Raw genomic sequence first — 20,996 nt, forward strand, 5'->3', positions numbered from 1 at the left:
AGTCAAATTTTCACTATTTACAGATGTTGTGATACTCTATGTAGAAAACCCAAAGACTCCACCAAAAAGTTGCTAGAACTGATCCATGAGTGCAGCAAAGTCACAGGATATAAAAATCAAAGCACAGAAATCTGTTGCATTTCTATACACCAATAATGAAGCAGTAAAAAGAGAAATCAAGGAACTGATCCTATTTATAACTTCACCAAAAGCCATAAGATATCTAAGAATAAACCTAACCAAAGAGGTAAAGATATTTACTCTGAAAACTATAGAACACTTATGAAAGAAACGGAATATGAAACAAAGAAAGAGAAAAAACATTCCATGCTCATGAATCAGAAGAACAAACATTGTTAAAGAGTCTATACCAACCAAAGCAATCTACACACTTAATGCAATTTCTATCAAAATATTACCATCATTTTTCACAGAGCTAAACAATCCTAAAATATGTATGGAAATACAAAAGACCACAAATAGCCAAAGCAATCTTGAAAAAGAAAAGCAAAGCTGGAGGCATCACAATTCCAGGCTTCAAACTATAATAAAAAGCTATAATCATTAAGAGAGTAGGGTATTGGCACAAAAACAGACACATAGATCAATGGAACAGATTAGAAGACCCAAAAATCGGCCCTCAACTATATGGTCAAATAATTTTCAACAAAGCAGGAAAGAATATCCATTGGAAAAAGACAGTCTTTTCAACAAATGGTCTATGGAAACTGAACAGTGGCATGAAGAGTGAAACTGGACCACTTTCTTAAACCCTATACCAAAAAAAAAAAAATTAAAAGGGATGAAAGACCTAAATGTGAGACAGGAAACCATCAAAATCCTAGAAAAGAACACAGGCAGCAACCTCTGTGACATCAGCTGTAGCAACTTTTTACTTGATACATCTCCAGAGGCAAGGGAAACAAAAGCAAAAATGAACTATTAGGACTTCATCAACATAAAAAGCAACATAGCAAAGGAAACAATCAATGAAATGAAAAGGAAACCTTTGGAATGGCAAAAGATACTTGCAAATATCAATCTAATAAAAGGTTAGTATTCAAAATCTATAAAGAACTTATCAAACTCAACATCCAAAAAACAATACGGTTAAGAAATGAGAAGACATGAAAAGACATTTTTCCAAAGAAGACATCCAGATGGCTAAAAGACACATGAAAAGATGCTCAACATCACTCACCATCAGGCAAATACAAATCAAAACCACAATGAGATAATGCTTTACACCCATCAGAATGGCTAAAATTAACAACACAGAAAACAATAGATGTGAGGGAGGATGTGGAAAAAGGAGAATCCTCCTACACTATTGGAGGGAATGCAAACTGATGAAATCACTGTGGAAAACAGTATGAAGGTTTCTCAAAAAGTTAAAAATAGAATTTCCCTATGACCCAGCAATCAGACTACTAGGTATTTACCTAAAAGATACAAAAATACTGATTTGACAGGACACATGCACCATGATCTTTATAGCAGCGTTATTAATGATACCCAAATTATGGAAAGAGCTCAAATAATTAACAGGTGGATAAAGAAATTGTGGTGTGTGTGTGTGTGTGTGTGTGTGTGTGACACACACACAGGAATACTACTCAGTCATTAAAAGGACTGAAACCTTGCCATTTGCAATGACATGTATGGAGCTACAGTATACATGCTAATTAAAATAAGTCAGTCAGACTTATTTTTTCAGAGAAAGAAAAACACCATATGACTTCATTCATATATTGGAATTTCAGATGAACAGAGAAGAAAAGATGACTAACCATAAAACAGACCCTTAACTCTAGAGAATAAATTGAGGGCTGTTGGAGGGTAGGTGGGCAGGAGGGTGGATTAAATGGGTGATGGGTATCAAGGAGGACACTTGTGATGAGCATCAGCTGTTCCATGTAAGTGATGAATCACTAAATTCTACTCTTGAAACTAATATTATACTATATGTTAACTAAATGGAATTTAAATAAACTTGGGGGGGGAGGAACTATGACCAGACAGTGTCAGAGGTGAAATTGGTAAACAAATCTTCTGTAAAGGGAGATAAAATTTCCATGCTTTATTAAAACTGGTAAAAGACAGTGGCACTGTTAGATCATCAAAACATAAATATGCTTATAAATTATGTATGATACAGTGAGTAACCACTAAAAAACATATACAAAAAGATAAACTTAACACTATAGGAAGAGAAGCGGGCTCCTTGTGGAGAAGAGAGCCTGCTAGGCAATCCATCCCAGGACTCTGGGATTGTGACCTGACCCAAAGGCAAAAGGTTAGCTGACTGGGCCACCCAGGGTCCCAGTTTTCTCCATTTTGAAGAGAAGATCATGGAATACACATGGCAGCCTTTTGCTGTTAGGGGTATTTCTGCATCTCCAAGAGGGTGCACCTTGCCTGGATCATGGTTGATATATTCAGCTATATATCCTCTCAAACAACCCTCACCAAAGTGACTGGGAGGAAGAACATCCAACGGAGGTAAACTTCAGAGACTGTGCCCTCTGCCACAGAACTAATGGATATGAACATAAACAGTATGTTGGAAAGGGAATTCAGGTAACAATTGTTAGAGGGTAACAATTATCTAGGCAATGGCTAGATTGGAGAAGACCATTAGTGACAACATAGAATCTCTAAGGACGGAAGTGAGAGCTGATCTGGTAGAAGTTAAAAGTGCTATCAATGAGATCCAATCTAATCTAAATTCTCTAACAGCTAAGGTAACCAAGGCAAAAGATGGAATTAGTGATCTAGAGGACATACTGATTTAAAAAAAAAAGAAAAGAAAAAAAAGGATCAGGAGGAGACCTGGAACAAATAGCTTAGAAGTCATGAAAACAGAACTAGGGAAATAAATGATGCCATGAAATGTTCCAACGTCAGATTTATTGTTATCCCTGAGTGGATAGAGAAAGAGAGAAGACTAGAAGATATAGTTGAACAAATTCTGGATGAGCATTTCCCCATCTGGGGAATGGAACAAGTGTTCATGTCCTAGAGGAAGAAAAGACACCCCCCAAGATCAAGGAATGTAGAAAGACCTCTAGATGCTTAATTGTGAAATTCACAAATCATAATTTCAGACAGGAGGTCTTAAGGGCAGCTAGGGGGAAGAGATTCCTTACAAACATAGGAAGGACCATCAGAATAACATCAGACCTGTCCACAGAAACCTGGCAAGCCAGAAAGGGCTGGCATGACATATTCAGGGCACTAAATGAGAAGAACATGCAGCCAAGCAAACTTTATCAAGCAATGCTGACATTCAAAAATGTATGGGGAGATAAAGAGCTTTCAAGACCGGCAAGGATTAAAAGGGTATGTGACCACCAAGCCGGCACTACAAGAAATATTAAGAGGGTTTCTATAAAAGACAAAAGAACCCAAGAGTGACACAGAACAGAAATTTACAGAGACATGCTATAGAAACAAGGACTTCACAAGCAACATGATGTCAATGAAAACTTATCTTTCAAAAATCACTTTCAACATGAACAGACTAAATGCTCCCATAAAGTGGCACAGGGCTGATGACTGGATAAAACAAGAGAACCCATCCATATGTTGTCTACAAGACACATTGGGAACCTAAAGATATACCCAGACTGAAAGTGAAGGGATGAAGAACCATTTTTCATGCCAATGGGCTGCAAAAGAAAGCTGGGGTAGCAATACTCATATCATATAAATTAGATTTTAAGCTAGAGACTGTAGTCAGAGATACAGAAGGACACTACATCATTCATAAAGACTCTATCCACCAAGAAGATAGAACAACTATAAATATTTATGCTCCCAATATGGGAGCAGACAACTACATAAACCAACTATTAATCAAAATAAAGAGTCATATTCATATGAATACATTAATTGTAGGGGATCTTGACATACCACTTCAGTAATAGATCATCAAAGCAGAAAATCAATAAAGAAATAAGAGCATTGAATGACACATTGGACCAGATGGACCTCATAGATATATATAGAACATTCCACCCTAAAACAACAGAATACTCATTCTTCTTGAGCGCACATGGACCTTTCTATAGAATACACCACATACTGGGTCACAAATCAGGGCTCAACTGATACCAAAAAATTGAGATTATTCCCTGAATACTCCCAGACCAAGATGCTTTGAAACTGGAGCTCAAACACAAGCAAAAGCTTGGAAGAAATTCAAACATTTGGAAACTAAACACAATCCTGCTCAAGAATGTTTGGATCAACCTGGAAATCAAAGAAGAACTCAAACAATTCACAGAAACCAATGAGAATAAAGACACATAGGTCCAAACCTATGGGATACAGCAAAGGCAGTCCTAAGGGGTACATACATAGCCTTCCAAGCCTCACACAAAAGAAATGAAAAATCCCAAATACACCAACTCTCTTTACACCTTAAAAAACTGGAAAATCAACAACAAATTAAGACAACCACACACACAAGAAGGGAAATAATCAAGATTAGAGCAGAGATCAATGAGTTAGAAACTAGAGATATAGCAGACACATCAACGAAACTAGAAGCTGATTCATTGAAAGAATCAATTAGATCAATAAATCACTGCCAAAACTAATCCAAAACAACAGAGGGCTCAAATTAACACAATTATGAATGAAAGCAGAGACATCACTACTAACACCAAAGAAATACAGAAACAATCATCAGAAATTATTATCAACAGTTTTATGCTAATAAGTTAAGCAACCTAGAAGAAATGGATGCATTCATGGAAACCTATAAATTTCCAAGACAGAAACAGGAAAAAATCAACAACCTTAATAGACCAATATCTAGTAATGAGATTGAAGCAGTGCTCAAAAGCTCACAAAAAAACAAGAGCACAGGACCTCACGGATTCCCTGAGGAATTCTACCAAACATTCGAAGAAAAAATAATACCTATTCTCCCGAAGCTGTTCCAAAAAAATAGAAACAGAAGGAAAACTTCCAAACTCTTTCAATGAAGCCAGCATTACCCTGATCCCCAAACTAGGCAATGACCCCATCAAAAAGGAGAATTTCAGATCAATATCCCTGATGAATATGGATGTCAAGAATCTCAATAGGATCCTAGCTAATAAAGGAAATTTTGAAAAAGAAAAACAAAACTGGGGGCATCACGTTGCCTTGTTTCAAGCTTTACTACCAAACCTTGATCACCAAAACAGCATGGGACTACCACAAAAACAGACATATAGACCAGTGGAAAAAAGTAGAGATCCCAGATATGGACCCTCAACTCTATGGTCCAATAATCTTCCACAAAGCAGGAATACATATACAGTGGAAAAAAAGACAGTCTCTTCAATAAATGGTACTGAGAAAATTAGACACCTACGTGTAGAAGAATGAAACTAACCCACTCTCTTACACCATCCATGAAGATAAACTCGAAATGGTTAAAAGATCTCAATGTGAGGCAGGAATCTATCAAAATCCTGGAGAAGAACAGGCAGTAATTTCTTCAACATCAGCCACAGCAACTTCTCTCAAGATATGTCTCCAAAGGCAAAGGAAACAAAAGCAAAAATGAACTTTTGGGACTTCATCAAAATCAAAAGCTTCTGCACAGCAAAGGAAACAGTCTACAAAACAAACAGACAATCCATGGAATAGGAGAAGATATTCACAAATGATGCTACAGACAAAGGGCTGATATCCAAGATCTATAAAGAACTCCTCAAACTCAACACCCAAAAAACAGATCGTCATGTCAAAAAATGGGCAGAAGACATGAACAGACACTTCTCCAAAGAAGACATACAAATGGCTAATAGACCATGAAAAAATGTTCATCATCATTAGCCATCAGGGAGACTCAAATCAAAACCACATTGAGATAATCACTTTACACCAGTTAGAATGGCCAAAATTAACAAGACAGGAAACAACATGTGTCGGAGAGGATGTGGAGAAAGGGAGAACCCTCTTATACTGTTGGTGGGAATGCAAGTTGGTGCAGACACTTTGGAAAACAGTGTGGAGATTCCTTAAGAAATAAAAATAGAGCTACTCTATGACCCTGCAATTGCACTATTGGGTATTTACCCCAAGGATACAGATACAGTGAGAAGAAGGGCCATCTGTACCCCAGTGTTCACAACAGCAATGGCCACAGTCGCCAAACTGTGGAAAGAGCCAAAATGCCCTTCAATAGATGAATGGATAAGGAAGATATGGTCCATATATACAATGGAGTATTATGCCTCCATCAGGAAGGATGAATACCCAACTTTTGTATCAACATGGATGGGACTGGAAGAGATTATGCTGAGTGAAATAAGTCAAGCAGAGAGAGTCAATTATCACGTGGTTTCACTTACTTGTGGAGCATAAGGAATAACATGGAGGACAACATGGGGAGATGGAGAGTAGAAGTGAGTTGGGGGAAATTGGAGGGGTAGCCAAACCATGAGAGACTGTGGACTCTGAGAAACAAACTGAGGGTTCCGGAGGGGAGGGGGTGAGGGGTTGGGTGAGCCTGGTGGTGGGTATTATGGAGGGCATATATTGTGTGGAGCACTGCGTGTGGTGCATAAACAACAAATTTTGTAACACTGAAAATAAAATAAAATGAAAAAAAATTTTAAAGAACTCTATGATCATTTCAGTAGATGCAGAAAAGAAAATCATCATGTTGAAATCTCAGCATACTTGGAATGAACGAAAGAGAACTTGTCAGCCACTAAAGGATTCTACAAAAAACCTATAGCCCATATCAGAGATAATCCTTTCTCCCTAGGATCTGGAAAGAGCCCAGGATGTCTGCTTTAACCTCTCTGTACATTGCTACACTGGAGGTCCTAGCCAGTGCAAAAAGGGAAGGAAAACAAAAGACATATAGATTGTAAAAGAAAAAATAATAGTTTTATTTACAAATGTCATGATCATTTACATAGAATATTCTGAAGATTCTACCATATAGCTATTAGAAATAAAAAGTGAGTTTGGCTAGGTTGCAGGATACAAGGTCACCACACAAAAATCAATTATATTTGTATATGCTAGCAATGAACAATCAGAAATGGAAGTTAGGGGTGCCTGGGTGGCTCAGTGGATTAAAGCCTCTGCCTTTGGCTCAGGTCATGATCCCGGAGTCCTGGGATCAAGCCCTGTATTGGGCTCCCTGCTCAGCAGGGAACCTGCTTCTTCCTCTCTCTCTGCCTGCCTCTCTGCCTACTTGCGATCTCTGCCAAATAAATAAATAAAATCTTAAAAAAAAAAAAAAAGAAAGATAGAAATGGAAGTTAAAGAATGCTTCTTATAATAGCTTAAATTCCAAGAGTTAAATTTGAGAAAGGTTGTGTATATACCCTTCCTATACAATGAAAACTACAAAATATTGCTGACAGATATCACTGAATATCAAAAAGAAAAAGAGAGAGAGAGAGAGATATTAAGCTCAGGGATCAGAGGACAGTGTTATTGAGATATCCATTCTCCCCAAAATCATGTATAGTGTCCATAAATCAACAGGCATTTTGGGAGAGAAACTGACAAGATGATGCTAAAATCTACATGGAAATGCAAAGGACCTACCCATGTAAAACAATGGAACAAAAGAGAAAATCCAGAGATCAATTAAAACATAAATGTTTAATTCGTTTTTAACCTTTGGTTAAAGGAATGGAAGTAATTCAACATGGAAAGGATAATTTTTTCAACAAATGGCGCTGGAACAATTGGATGCCCTGAAGAAAGGAAATAAACCCCAACTCCCACTTCACATCATATACTCAAATATATTTCAGATCTCAGTGTAAGAACTACAACTATCAGAGAGGGAGGCAAACCATAAGAGACCCTTAACTCTAGGAAACACACTGAGGGTTGCTGGAGGGGAGGTGAGTGGAGGAATGGGGTAACTGGGTGATAGGCATTAAAGAGGGCACTTGATATAATGAGCACTGGGTGTTATATGCAACTGATGAATGACCAAATTCTACTCCTGAAACTAAAAATAGAATAATGTTAACTTATTGAACCTAAATGCCTAAATGCCTAAAACCTGAATATAAACAAAACAGAAAAACCAAAGTAAAGGAAAGCACATAAGCAATTTTATGAACTTGGTTTTGGCAAGTATTTCTTAAATAGGATACAAAAAATATCTAGTATTAAAAAGAAAAAATATTTGGAAAAACTTTCAGTCTTCAGAACCTTTAGTATTTTGAACACTACAATGAAAATAAAAAAGCAAACTACACGCTGCCATAAAAATACTCAGAATATACAATTGACAAAGTACTTTAGGCAGATACAAAAAAACTTTTACAGCTCAGTGACAAGAAAACAAACAATAAAAAAATGGGCAGAAGATTTCTATAGATACTTTGTATATATAAAAGATGAAGATATATATATTATACACACACACAGAGATGGCAAATAAATCCAACAAAGTAATTAGCAAGGAAATACAAATTAAGCCACACTGATATGCTACCACAAATCCATTAGAATGTCTAAAACAAAAAAGATTAATCAAACCAAGTATTAATGAAAATGTCAAATAACCACAACTCTCATCCACTGCTAATAGGAATCTAAAAGATTACAGCCATGTTCAAAAATGGTTTTGCAGGGATGCCTGGGTGGCTCAGTTGGTTAAGCAGCTGCCTTCGGCTCAGGTCATGATCCCAGCGTCCTGGGATCGAGTCCCACATCGGGCTCCTTGCTCCGCAGGGAGCCTGCTTCTCCCTCTGACTCTGCCTTCCACTCTGTCTGCCTGTGCTCGCTCTCACTCTCTCTCTCTTACAAATAAATAAATAAAATCTTTTTAAAAAAATGGTTTTGCAGTTTCTTAAAATGTTAGGCATATTTTCATGTGCCATTTGTATGTTTTCTTTGGAGAGGTGCCTGTTCATGTCTTCTGCCCATTTCTCGGCTTATTTGTTTTTTGTGTGTTGAGTTTTTAAGTTATTTATCGTTCTTAGATACCACACCTTTATCTGTAATGTCATTTGCAAATATCTTCTTCCATTCTGTGGGTTGCCTCTTACTTTTGTTGACTGTCTCCTTTGCTGTGTTGAGCTTTTTATCTTGATGAAGTCACAAAAGTTCTAGCCATCAGGGAAATACAAATCAAAATCACAAAGAGATACCATCTTATACCAATTAGAATGGCAAAAATTAACAAGACAGGAAACAACAAATGTTGGTGAAGGTGTGGAGAAAGACTGTTGGTAGGAATGCAAGCTGGTACAACCACTCTGGAAAACAGTGTGGAGGTTTTCCAACACTTTAAAAATAGAGCTACCCTATGGTCCAGCAATTGTACTACTAAGTATTTACCCCAAAGACATGGATGAAGTGAAAAGAAGGGGCACCTGCACCCCGATGTTCATAGCAGCAATGTCCACAAGAGCCAAACTACAGAAGGAGCCAAGATGTCCTTCAACAGATGAATAGATAAAGAAGATGTGGTTCATATATACAATGGAACATTACTCAGCCATCAGAAAGGATGAATACCTACCATTTGCATAAACATGGATGAACCTGGAGGGGATTATGCTAAGTGAAATGAGTCAAGCAGAGAAAGACAATTATCACATGGTTTCACTCATATGTGAAACATAAGGAATAGCACAGAAGACCATAGGGGAAGGGAGGAAAAACTGAATGGGAAGAAATCAGACAGGGAGACAAACCATGAGATACTCTGGATTCCTGGAAACAAACTCAGGGTTACAGATGGGAGGGGGTAGGAGGGATGGGGTCTCCAGGTGATGGGTATTAAGGAGGGCAGGTGTTGTCATAAGCATTGTGTTATTAGCAACTAATGAGTCACTGAATACTATATCAAAAACTAATGATGTAGTATACAATGGTTAATTTAACATAATTTTTAAAAAAGTTAAACATACACCTAATCTATACACCACCCATTCCTGGGCATTAGCCCCAAAGTGACAACAACTCAAATGTCTATCAAGAGATGAATGGATCAATAAACTGCAGTATCTCCATGCAATGCATAAAGAGTATCCACGTGATGTACAGTTCAAACAGTACAGAAATGTCTATTAAAGAATGTGAATATCTTCCATAATATCATACCATATATTCTTTTTTTAAAAGATTTTATTTACTTATTAGAGAGAGAGAGAAAGAGCAACCAAGGCAGGCAGAGGGAAAGGGAGAAGCAGACTACCCTCCGAGCAGGGAGCCTGATGCGCAGCTTAATGAAATTCTTACTCTTTGCAATGGAACAGTATTCTGCAACAAAAACAAATGAACTACCAATACACACTACAACACTGATGGGCTCAAAATAAGTTTGTTTAGTGAAAGAAGCCAAGAGTCCATAAAAGAAAAGTCCATATATTATTACTTATTTATATAAAATTCTATACACAAACTATCATGTGAAAGCTGATCTATAGTGACTGAAAGTAAATTAATAGTTGCCTGGGACAAGAAGGGAATATAAAGGGATGGACTACAAATAGGAATGCAAAATTTTAGGGGGATGATGGACAAATTCATCATCCTGATTGAATATACATATTTAAAAACTCATCAAATTACACATGCTAAATATAAGCAGGAAATTGTATGCCCATATAGACAATAAATATGTGGAGATAAATACACAATGTACAATACAATGTACTACGATACAATATAATGTACAAATGTATAATATGTAGAGATCTCATGAATAAATGATAAATATAATATTTCAGGGCACCATAATGATGAATTACACCAACCAACAGTGTCAGAACAACAACTCAGTGAATGAAAAAGGGAGGTGTGGGGAAGAGAAAAGCTGGATTTGAACTCATTCCTTACAACGAAGTTATTTTAGAGCAAAACTAAAAAATGTAATCATGACACCATAAATGTACAGAATAAACAATATTATATAAACTGGTTGTGGAGAAGCCCTTGCTCAAGCATGCTGGAAAACACAGAAGCTATAAGCAAGCAAGCAAGAAGAAAAGAAGGAGGGAAGGAGGGAGGAAGGGAGGGACTGAAGAAGGAAGGAAGGACAGATGGAAGGGATGGAGAGAGAGAGTGAGGGGGGGCGGGGACAAGGGGTGGGGAGAGAAGAAGAGGAGCCCCTGGGGGGATCAGCTGGTTAAGCATCTGCCTTCCTCAGATAGTGATCAGTGGGTCCTGGGATCAACCTGCGTGGGACTCCCTGCTCAGCAGGGAGTCTGCTTCTCCCTCACCCTCTGCCCTTCCCCTCCCCCTGCTAATATATGCGCACCAACACATACACGCTCTCTAATAAATAAATAAAATTTTTTTTAAAAAAAGATCTATTTGACAGATATTAAAAAATCAAACCAGTCAAAACACAAACAATTGACAACTGAATGTACTCAGTGTGAGCATGACATAGTTGGTACTATTTTATCCTACTGCTGTGTGGGAAGTTTCATATTAACATTTTTGAGAGTAATATAAAATACAAAAGATGCATATACTTTGGCATAACAATTTGACTTCTAAGAATTTTGAGAAACAGAAGTGCAAAGATATGGCAAAGATACTCTGTTCAGTGTTGCTCGTATTAGCAAAAAGGCAAGGGAAAAAACTTTAAGTGTCCATCAGTGGGGATTGGCTAAATAAATGATGTTAATACAATGAAACATTATATGGTCATGAAATAGAACAAATAATACATTTGTGCACACATATACACACATCTGCCATGGACACTATAAAGTAAGGCAGATACAAAATAGAATATTTAGTATGGTTCTGTTTTTGATTTAAAAAATACATGGGTTGGGTGCCTGGGTGGCTCAGTGGGTTAAGCCGCTGCCTTCGGTTCAGGTCATGATCTCAGGGTCCTGGGATCGAGTCCCGCATCGGGCTCTCTGCTCAGCGGAGAGCCAGCTTCCCTTCCTCTCTCTCTGCCTGCCTCTCTGCCCACTTGTGATCTCTCTCTGTCAAATAAATAAATAAAATCTTTTAAAAAAAATACATGGGTGGAAAAGAATATAACTATGCATTAATCTGTGTGGTATGATACTACAAAAGATCTTCACATTCTATGTTAGACATTTCTATACTATTTGAACTCTTTACAAGTAGGCACTGATTTTGTTATCAGAAAAAATAAACCTCAAAATCCTATGTAATAATTTGTCCTTACTGGCTTCTCCTCACAGTCTTTCTGCAATTTGGTACCTCTAATAAATCCAAAATGCAATCTCACTTGCTAGTGCTATTTAAAAAGCTTTCCTTTCCCCATAAATCTGTAAACTGCTTCAGTCCATCAGATTTCCTGGCTCAGTCTGAAAATCCTTTGCAGCTCCAGGTTGCTCTTTCTTGGTCATCCAAGAAAACAAACACAAAAGCATCAAAAGCAAATGCTAATAGATGTTTGTGGCTTTAATCAAAACTAGTAACTTTTTTTTTAATTTTTTTATTTTTTATAAACATGTATTTTTATCCCCAGGGGTACAGGTCTGTGAATCACCAGGTTTACACACTTCACAGCACTCACCATAGCACATACCCTCCCCAATGTCCATAATCCCACCCCCCTCTCCCAATCCCTCTCCTCCCAGCAACTCTCAGTTTGTTTTGTGAGATTTAAGAGTCACTTATGGTTTGTCTCCCTCCCAATCCCATCCTGTTTCATTTATTCTTCTCCGACAAAACTAGTAACTTTTTGCTGACATTTCCACTTTCTTAAAAAGTGGGTATTCTCGGTTGTTTTGTTCATGAATAAACTTTTTCGAATCCTACGCTACTGAAGAAGTTTAAGAAAAAGTAACATTCAGTGGTTACATATGGAGAATGAGTAATCACTGATTTTACACTAGGCCCTTCCAATAAGTCTTTGTATTTACCATGAGTCATTCTACTCTGTTCCCATCTATCTAAGTGGCCTAAATATAGAAGTTTGGGAGTCATGAGACTGGGCAATGCCTGATGACCACTGCAGGCATTTTAATTTTTTTTTAAAGATTTTATTTATTTATTTGACAGGCAGAGATCACAAGTAGGCAGAGAGGCAGGCAGAGAGAGAGAGGAGGAAGCAGGCTCCCCACTGAGCAGAGAGCCCGACGTGGGGCTCGATCCCAGGACCCTGGGATCATGACCTGAGCCAAAGGCAGAGGCTTTAACCCACTGAGCCACCCAGGTGCCCCAGGCATTTTAATTTTTAACAAGCCTGAACCAAAAGGTCACCAATAGCCACTGAATGGGTATCCCCAGATGGTTCAGAGTCAGGAAACCAGTAAAATCAAGTGGTATCACCAGCCAAGGACAAAAGTCAGGGGAGCTACGACCAAACTGCCTTTTGTGAGAGTGTCACTTATAGAACACTGGCCTGTCTTACTATTTCATCTTCCCACCACCATCAACAGGAGAAAGACCGGCTGGTGACCCCAGTCTAGGAAAGAAGGATCTGCATATATCAACCATGCCTTACGTCCCTCACTTGTTCGGGAATGAATCAATACATGCTGAAAGGCAAAATGCAGGAGGGCAATGTGAGGGGGAAAATGAGGTTGTACACAGCAGAGGTTCTTTTCTAAGTGAAACTCAATCAGGATCTAACTGAGGAACATAGGAAATCACCTACTACAGCACTATCCAACAGAAATAGAATGCAAACCACATTTTACATGCTCTAGAAGCTGCAATAAGCAAAAAGAAACAGACGAAATTAATTTAATGATACTTCACTAAGCCTAGTATATCCAAAATACTATTTTAACATACAGTCAGTATAAGAAAATTAGCTACTTAACTTCTGTTTTTTGTTTTTTGTTTTTGAAATCCAATATTTTACATTAGAGCCCATCCCTGTTCAATGCTTTGCGTGGCTATTGGCTACCACACTTTTAACTAGACTGTCATCTTAGAGAGAAGAAAGAAGGAATTCTGCTTCCTCAAAGTGAAGCCTAGGACCTAGAGGAGAACTAACTACCAACAAGAATGATGAGAATAAAAGTCAGGATTCCACTGGCTTAGAAGAGGCCATACGTAACACATTTCCAGTGTATGCCCTGTGATTGGCCAAAGATATGCTCAGCTCTACTTTAGCATTTTTTTCAGTGGACACAATATGTGGTTGTTATCTTAATAGAGTCCATCTTCTTTCAAACCAATTGGGCTAATTATGCAGAAACTAGTTATGCTTTACGCCAAGTTTGCCGATATACATTTATTTTATTTAGCTTCAACCCATTTATTCGGCCAACCAGATAACAGTATACTGATCAGATTAGTCACCTGTTCAGCAGTGATGTGGGCAACTTCACTACATTTAATCCCGCATCAATAGCTGACACCCTAGCCCTAGAGAGCTAATTTGCAAATACAAATTGACAACATAAGCTACCAAGGGCAGATGCATGTGTATCCATTTCCTGCCCCTCACAATAAAAACCAACTCAAAGTATATACCTTAACAACAGTGTGTGAGCAGTGTATAGAAAATCAGCTTGTACACAATAGCAGTTGGGTTATACGGCTCCCTTTTGCAATCTACAGAAATCCTGAATAGTTATTCTTACAGGTCGAAGAAACAGATTTCTCTTATATCCAGTAAGTGCTCTTTGTATAACTTTGAAAGGATCTTCTTAAGTCAAGCATTTTGAAATTGTAATCAAATCTGGTTTGCGACTTTAGAAATTCATGCCCATGTGCACAGGAGAATCATATTAATGGTATATTGAACACAAATGTGCAGATTCTTAATCTTACAAGGAAATTGTCATTTTAACATACCCTAACAGAACCCATTCATACCAGATGTGCAGCAACAAGAAAAGAGCAAAGTAAGTTTAAAAGTCTGATGAATGCACAGGACTGAAAACATTTCTTACATGTAAAGTGGCTGCCAGTCTGTACTGTGCTGGTGCCTCCATGATTCAATCCTTCAGGCTCCAAGGATCTATAAAGAGACTCTTTTCTAAAGATACCATTGACTTGAAAGATTTACTCAAGCTTGCTTCAGCTGCTATCCTTGAGATTGTTAAAACAATATAATTGTCAAACTAGTGTATTGCTAATCCCATTTTTATTGTTAACATTTGCCACTGAAATTGCTCTGTAATTGTTTGTTTTGGAACAGACACATAAAATATCATGACAGTGATATTTTGGCACATATTGGAAAATCTGCCATGAATAAAGATTTTTTCCAATAAAGTATAGTTTGCCTATATTACTTGGTATCAAAATGATTTACTGAAGTCGGCCAAAGCACAAACCACTAAAATAAAATGAAGAGAGATTAGAGTTATAGCAAAATCCAAAGGCTGATTCATCCAAATTCATACTTAAGACATATTTAAAAGCAACTTCTACTCTTGGAAAAGTGGCAAAATGGAAAGAAGAATGTCTTCCATCCTGCTCCGCTGGCAATTCTGCACTTGAAACCAAGCCACAGGGTCCTTCTGATGGCTCCCATTCTTAGGAACCCGCATTTGTTACACAGATCCAGACTACCTTAGCATGCTAGACTCTGAACACTGTTCAGAGAAATCCATCTAGCTTAATCCAACACACACTGCCTGAGCCTCCATTCCCCCTCAACACAGCTGCCTTGCAAGGCCAGGAAAAGGCAGTGCCCTCACCCAGGTGGGCCCTGCCAGGGAAGCAGCCCCCAACTGCTGTGACAGCTCCTTTTTTGTAAGCAATCAGCTACCTGGCTTTCTCTACTCACTTGGCCGGCCAAGAGCTGGGACACTTGCCGCTGGATCTGAAGATTAAAAACATTCTGCCTGCTCTCTGGCCTGAATGTGGTTTTAGAACTCCTGGACCCTTGGATCAAACCTCTGAGACCAACCCTGTGTTTTATGTCTCCTTCCCCACTCTCCCTGTGGCTGACTTCAAAAGCCTCACTGGTGGAGGTTTGCAGAGAACTCACTGAATCCAGCCCTCAACCAGTCCCAAGTTTTCCATATAATCCCCTGACCCTAAGCCTGATTCCCTCCAAGTCCCAACCTCTGGCTGAGCAGCCTACCCCCTCAGCGCACACAGCCCCTGCAGCTAGAAGTTCCAAAAGATTTTCTTTTTTCGAAGTAGAGGATATGATCTGATTTTGAAAAGCATCAACTATGTGCAAAGCCAAACCAAATGTGAAACCTCCACAGTATAAAGCCTGCAGGATCTGTGCCCAAACTATCTTCCAGCCTCACTCCCTGCATTTCTCCATGGTCTCTAGTCCAGGCACAGCTAAGTACTCACCATCCCCCATGCTGGAATGTCCCCTCTCCTCATGGCAACTCCCTCAAGGCCATGTTCAAAGGTTATTTCTGAGAGACTCCTCTCCTTGCAATGAGTGGTGGGGCCCCTCTCACCCCTGGGATCCACAGTATTGTCTCCCTCCCTCCATAAAGCTACTACACTCTGTCCAGTTATGTGCTTGCACATCGTTCTTCTGCATTATGAATCCAGAGGGCCCAGACAGTTAGCCATCCAGACAGGAGCGAGCACTATGCTCCGGAATAGGCAGTTAAAACTGAAGATTGGGCTTTTTTTTACAAAATCATAAAAACTGCTTTCAATTGGTACCTTTAGAAAAGAGTCTCTAAACTCTAAAACTACTTTTTTTCAAAATCATAACAACTACTTTCAATTGGTTTTTCAATCATAAAAACTACTTTCTTTAACCAGTTGTGGTTTGGTTTTGTTGTTGTTTTCTTTAATATAGTTGACATACAATGTTACATTAGTTTCAGGTGTATAACACAGGGATTTGACTAGTCTATACATTATCCTCTGATCGCCACCATAAAAGGCTATTGCAATACCATTGACTAGACTCCTTATGCTGTCTGTGCCCTTTTTTCCCATGACTTATTCATTCCATAAGTGGAAGTCTGTACCAACCACTCCCCTTCATTCATTTTGTCCAACCCCCTCACCCCTGGCAACCAGCAGTTTGTCTCCTATATTTATGGATCTGATTCTGCTTTTTGTTTATTCATTTGTTTTGTTTTTTAGACTCCACAAAGAAGTGAAATCATATGGTATTTGTCTTTCTCTGACTTATTTCACTTAGCACAATATCGCCCAGCTCCATCCATGTTGTTGCAAATGTCAAGATTCCATCCTTTCCATGGCTGAGTAATATTCCTGTGTATGTGTATGTGTATGTGTATGCATGTGTGTGCGCGTGTGCATGCGTGTTCATTATCCGTTCATCTATCACTTGACACTTCTGTATCTTGGCTACTATGAATAATGCTTCAATAAACATAGGGATGCGTATATCTTTTCAGAGTGTTTTCTTTTTCTTTGGGTAAACACCAATTAGTGAAACTACTGGATCATATGGTATTTCTATGGTTAATTTTTTTTTTTTTTTTGAGGAATCTCTACTGATTTCCACAATGGCTGCACCCATTTACATTTCTATCAACAGTGCATGAAGGTTGCTTTTTCTCCACATCCTTGCCAACACTTGCTATTTCTTTTCATTCTTGCTGTTCGGACAGGTGTGAGGTGATAACTCATAGTGGTTCTGATTTGCATGTCCCTGATTATTAATGACAATAAGCATCTTTTCATGTGTCTATCTGTATTTCTTCTTCGAGGAAATGTCTGCTCAGGTCCTCTCCTCAATTTTTTTAAATGGATTGTTTGTTTTCTTTGACGTTGAATTGTATGAGTTCTTTATATATTCTGAGTATTAACCTTTATCAGATATATGATTTGCAAATATCTTCTCCCTTTCACTAGGTTGCCTTTCTGTTTTGTTGGTGGTTTCTTTTGCTATATGCAAAGCTTTTTATTTTGGTGTAGTCCATGTAGTTTTTCTTTTGGTTTACTTGCCTGAGAAGACGTATCTAGAAAAAATGTTGCTCTGGCTGATGTCAGAGAAATTACTGTGTTCTCTTCTAGGAGTTTTACGGTTTCAAGTCTCACAGGTCTTTCGTCCATTTTGAGTTTATTTTTGTATGAGTATAAGAAAGTGGTCCTGTTTCATTCTTTTGCAGGTAGCTGTCCAGTTTTCCCAACATCATTTGTTGAAGAGACTGTTTATTCCCTCATTGTATGTTCTTGCCTCTCTTGTCATATTGGCCATAAAAGCATGGATATATTTCTGGGACTTCTATTCTGTTCCATCGATCTATATGTCTATTTTTATGACAGTACCAGACTGTTTTGATTACTACAGCTTTGTACTATATCTTGACCAGTTTGATCCATACTTAAATCTCTCTGTCCCACCTGCTCTTCTTATGATTTGTGCATGGCTATTTTATATAAACAGGATATCAAATTCACAGTTCTCCTTCTTTCATCTTCACTTCCTTCCAGGCGCACAGAAAAGACACAGAAATTGCCTGTCCATGAGAAGAGAGACATTTGCTTTTTTACTGAAAAACGTGCAGGAGAGGATGCACTGCTGGTAAAAGCACATTGTATGAGGACCTCTAGAAAAGGAGGAAGTTATAAAGCCTGTAACAGGCTTTAAGTACATCAAGAGAAGCTGGAAAACAGTTATGGGCTAAGAGGGGAGAAAAAGTCATCAGGGGCCACAGTGGACCACCAGCTTTTGCTTTTTTAAAAAGCAGTAGCCAATACACAGGACCCCGCACCATCTTTTTGTTATGCCTTTTCTGATCAAACTGTTGCCAAGAAGCTGCTACATGTATATAGACGCCACACAGGCCCTTGAGCTTAGAAACCAAACCTAACTACAGTATATACTGTGTTTCCCTGAAACTAGGAACCCCTCAGTTCTAAGATGTACCATTATTTTATTAAACCCTGAAAGAAAAATGCTACCAATTAAACTATGACATGATTTCTTATTACTTAGAAAGTTCATTTTATTTTTATTGAAAGAGCTCTTTTAGACATATTCAGACATATATTTTTATAATGCATCACTCTTGGGCACTTATAAAAAAGAAAAAGAAAAGTGAAATGAATTGGTTAAGGCAATGACAACCAGGTCATCTGGCTGAAAGCAACTGTAAAATGCCACTGATTTGGAAAGTACATCCCAGTTTCAGAAATGTTAAAATCTGAAGGGGAAAAAAAAGGTGCATCAGAGAATCACTAAAATGCTATATCATGTCTTGCTCAGTGACAAAAATTGAGAAAGGACAAGGTAATTGTTCACAAGATAACTGCTACAAAGACATTCCACTGATTAAAAAATGCATTCATACAGAGGGAAAAAGTTGAGATTATTAAACTCAAGAAAGACAAAAGTAGAAAAGGGATTTAATAATGATCTCTAAGGACATAAGAGTCCTGTTCCAAAAAAGCAGTGATTTCCAACTGTTTTTTTTTTTTTTTAATTTACCTTGTTTTAGCAGCAGGACCTCTTTTTGAAATATTATCTTACAAGCTAATATACCAGAGTAATACCATACTCTCATATGGTATCATCCTACAAGATAATAATGCCAGAGTATGGAGCTGTTCTGGTTAGAAGAAAAGCATCATCCTAGACATGGCTGGGAGGTTGCAGGGCTCAGGACCAGCTGAGACTCTCATCTGGAGAGTAGACACCACCTCTACCCACTCTCTATGACAGCTCCAACACATGACAAAGGTCTAAATCATGGCATTAATCAATGAAATATTCACTGTGGTTTGTAAGATATGAAGCCTTTTGGGTACCTGCATGGCTCAGTCTGTTAAGCATCTTCTGCCTTTGGCTCAGGTTATGATCCCAGAATCCTGGGATAGAGCCCTGGCATCAGCATCGGCTCCCTGCTCAGCAGGAAATTGGCTTCTCCCTCTGCCCCTACCCCCCACCACCACTCCAGTGCACACACTCTCTCTCTTGGAAAATAAATAAATAAAATCTTTAAAAATATATAAAGCCTTTCTAGGTGGTCATTATAGAAATACTAATCAAGCACAGAGGGATTTGGGTGACCATCAAGAAGCAATTTCCTACGTACAAGATTTGAGACCCTGAAGTGATTGCCAAAGGATGGGATGAGAACTTCTCATCAGTCACAAAAGGAGTTTCTACCACCACAAGGGAATGAGTCACATCCCCCCTCCATCCCAACTAAGGCCTGTTCTAGCTCTAGAGGACTCTCCCTGTCTTCAGCACTGGTCTCCTCAAATGCAAGCCTGATATGGCTGTTTGGACAGCTTTGGCTCTTGCCCCACGCCCAGCCAAACCCACAGCAGGCAGTTTATTGCACCCACTGTCTGCCAAAACAAATCCAATCTTGCAACAAATTAGCAAATCACATATACCCTTACTGAAGATGTGGAGACACATAGGCCACTTGGCAAAGCTTAAAATCCCATTAGACAGCTCTCCATCTCCATGTATCTTCCTGTCATTTTCTCTATTCCTTTTCTCAATACTGCTTATAAAATACCCTTATTATTCAAAGAAATTCAATCCAGTCTCCAACCTTGCACATTCCCCAGCATGGCAGCTCTGTGTCATCTGATCACCAGAGCATCCTTTGGGAATACCATCCACTGCCACCTCTTGTCCCCCATCTAAACCACACAGTTCAGCAAACCCAACCCAAGGTTCACCTTGCCACTAACAAAAATAATGTTTTCACCATTTAGCCATATCAACACACAAACAACTTACAGATTAATATATCAGGATGATTAAAGAAAGCTAATTTCCCTGGATACAGTTATAAGACTAGGGTTATTGTTCCACTGACAACTAAGGTAGGTTAGGCTGAGCTTGGCTGGGGAGGTGTCCCCTCCTTTGCCCCTTATGATGTCAGTTAGCTCTGTAGGGCAAAGCTTTTAGTGAAGGGGGACAGTCAATCCAGGAATAAGAGAACATTTCTTCAGATAAGGGCACTCTGTTGCTCTAAGCTCCAACTCAAATTCCAGCCTATTTCTCAAACCTGGGATTTATCAGAAGTGAGGAGAGTCAACTCCGCAATCTCCTTTTACTCTTTACACATAGGAACCATAGAAGAAAGGTTTCCTTTAACAGATGGCTTTTCAATGGAGCAGCATTCTACGACAGGAAAAAAATGATGTATGGAAGTAAAGCTATTCCACATTCAGAAGAACATGATTTT

The 20,996-nt window shown here is 38.6% G+C and overlaps 1 protein-coding gene across 4 annotated transcripts in view; it reads right to left on the reverse strand.

The window, feature by feature from the left end:
• Positions 1-20,996, reverse strand: part of ULK4 (unc-51 like kinase 4) — a 653,153-nt gene that overhangs the window by 334,460 nt on the left and 297,697 nt on the right. The window lies entirely within an intron of this gene.

Source organism: Mustela nigripes, chromosome 2 (genome assembly GCF_022355385.1).
Source record: "Mustela nigripes isolate SB6536 chromosome 2, MUSNIG.SB6536, whole genome shotgun sequence".
NCBI lineage: Eukaryota > Metazoa > Chordata > Mammalia > Carnivora > Mustelidae > Mustela > Mustela nigripes.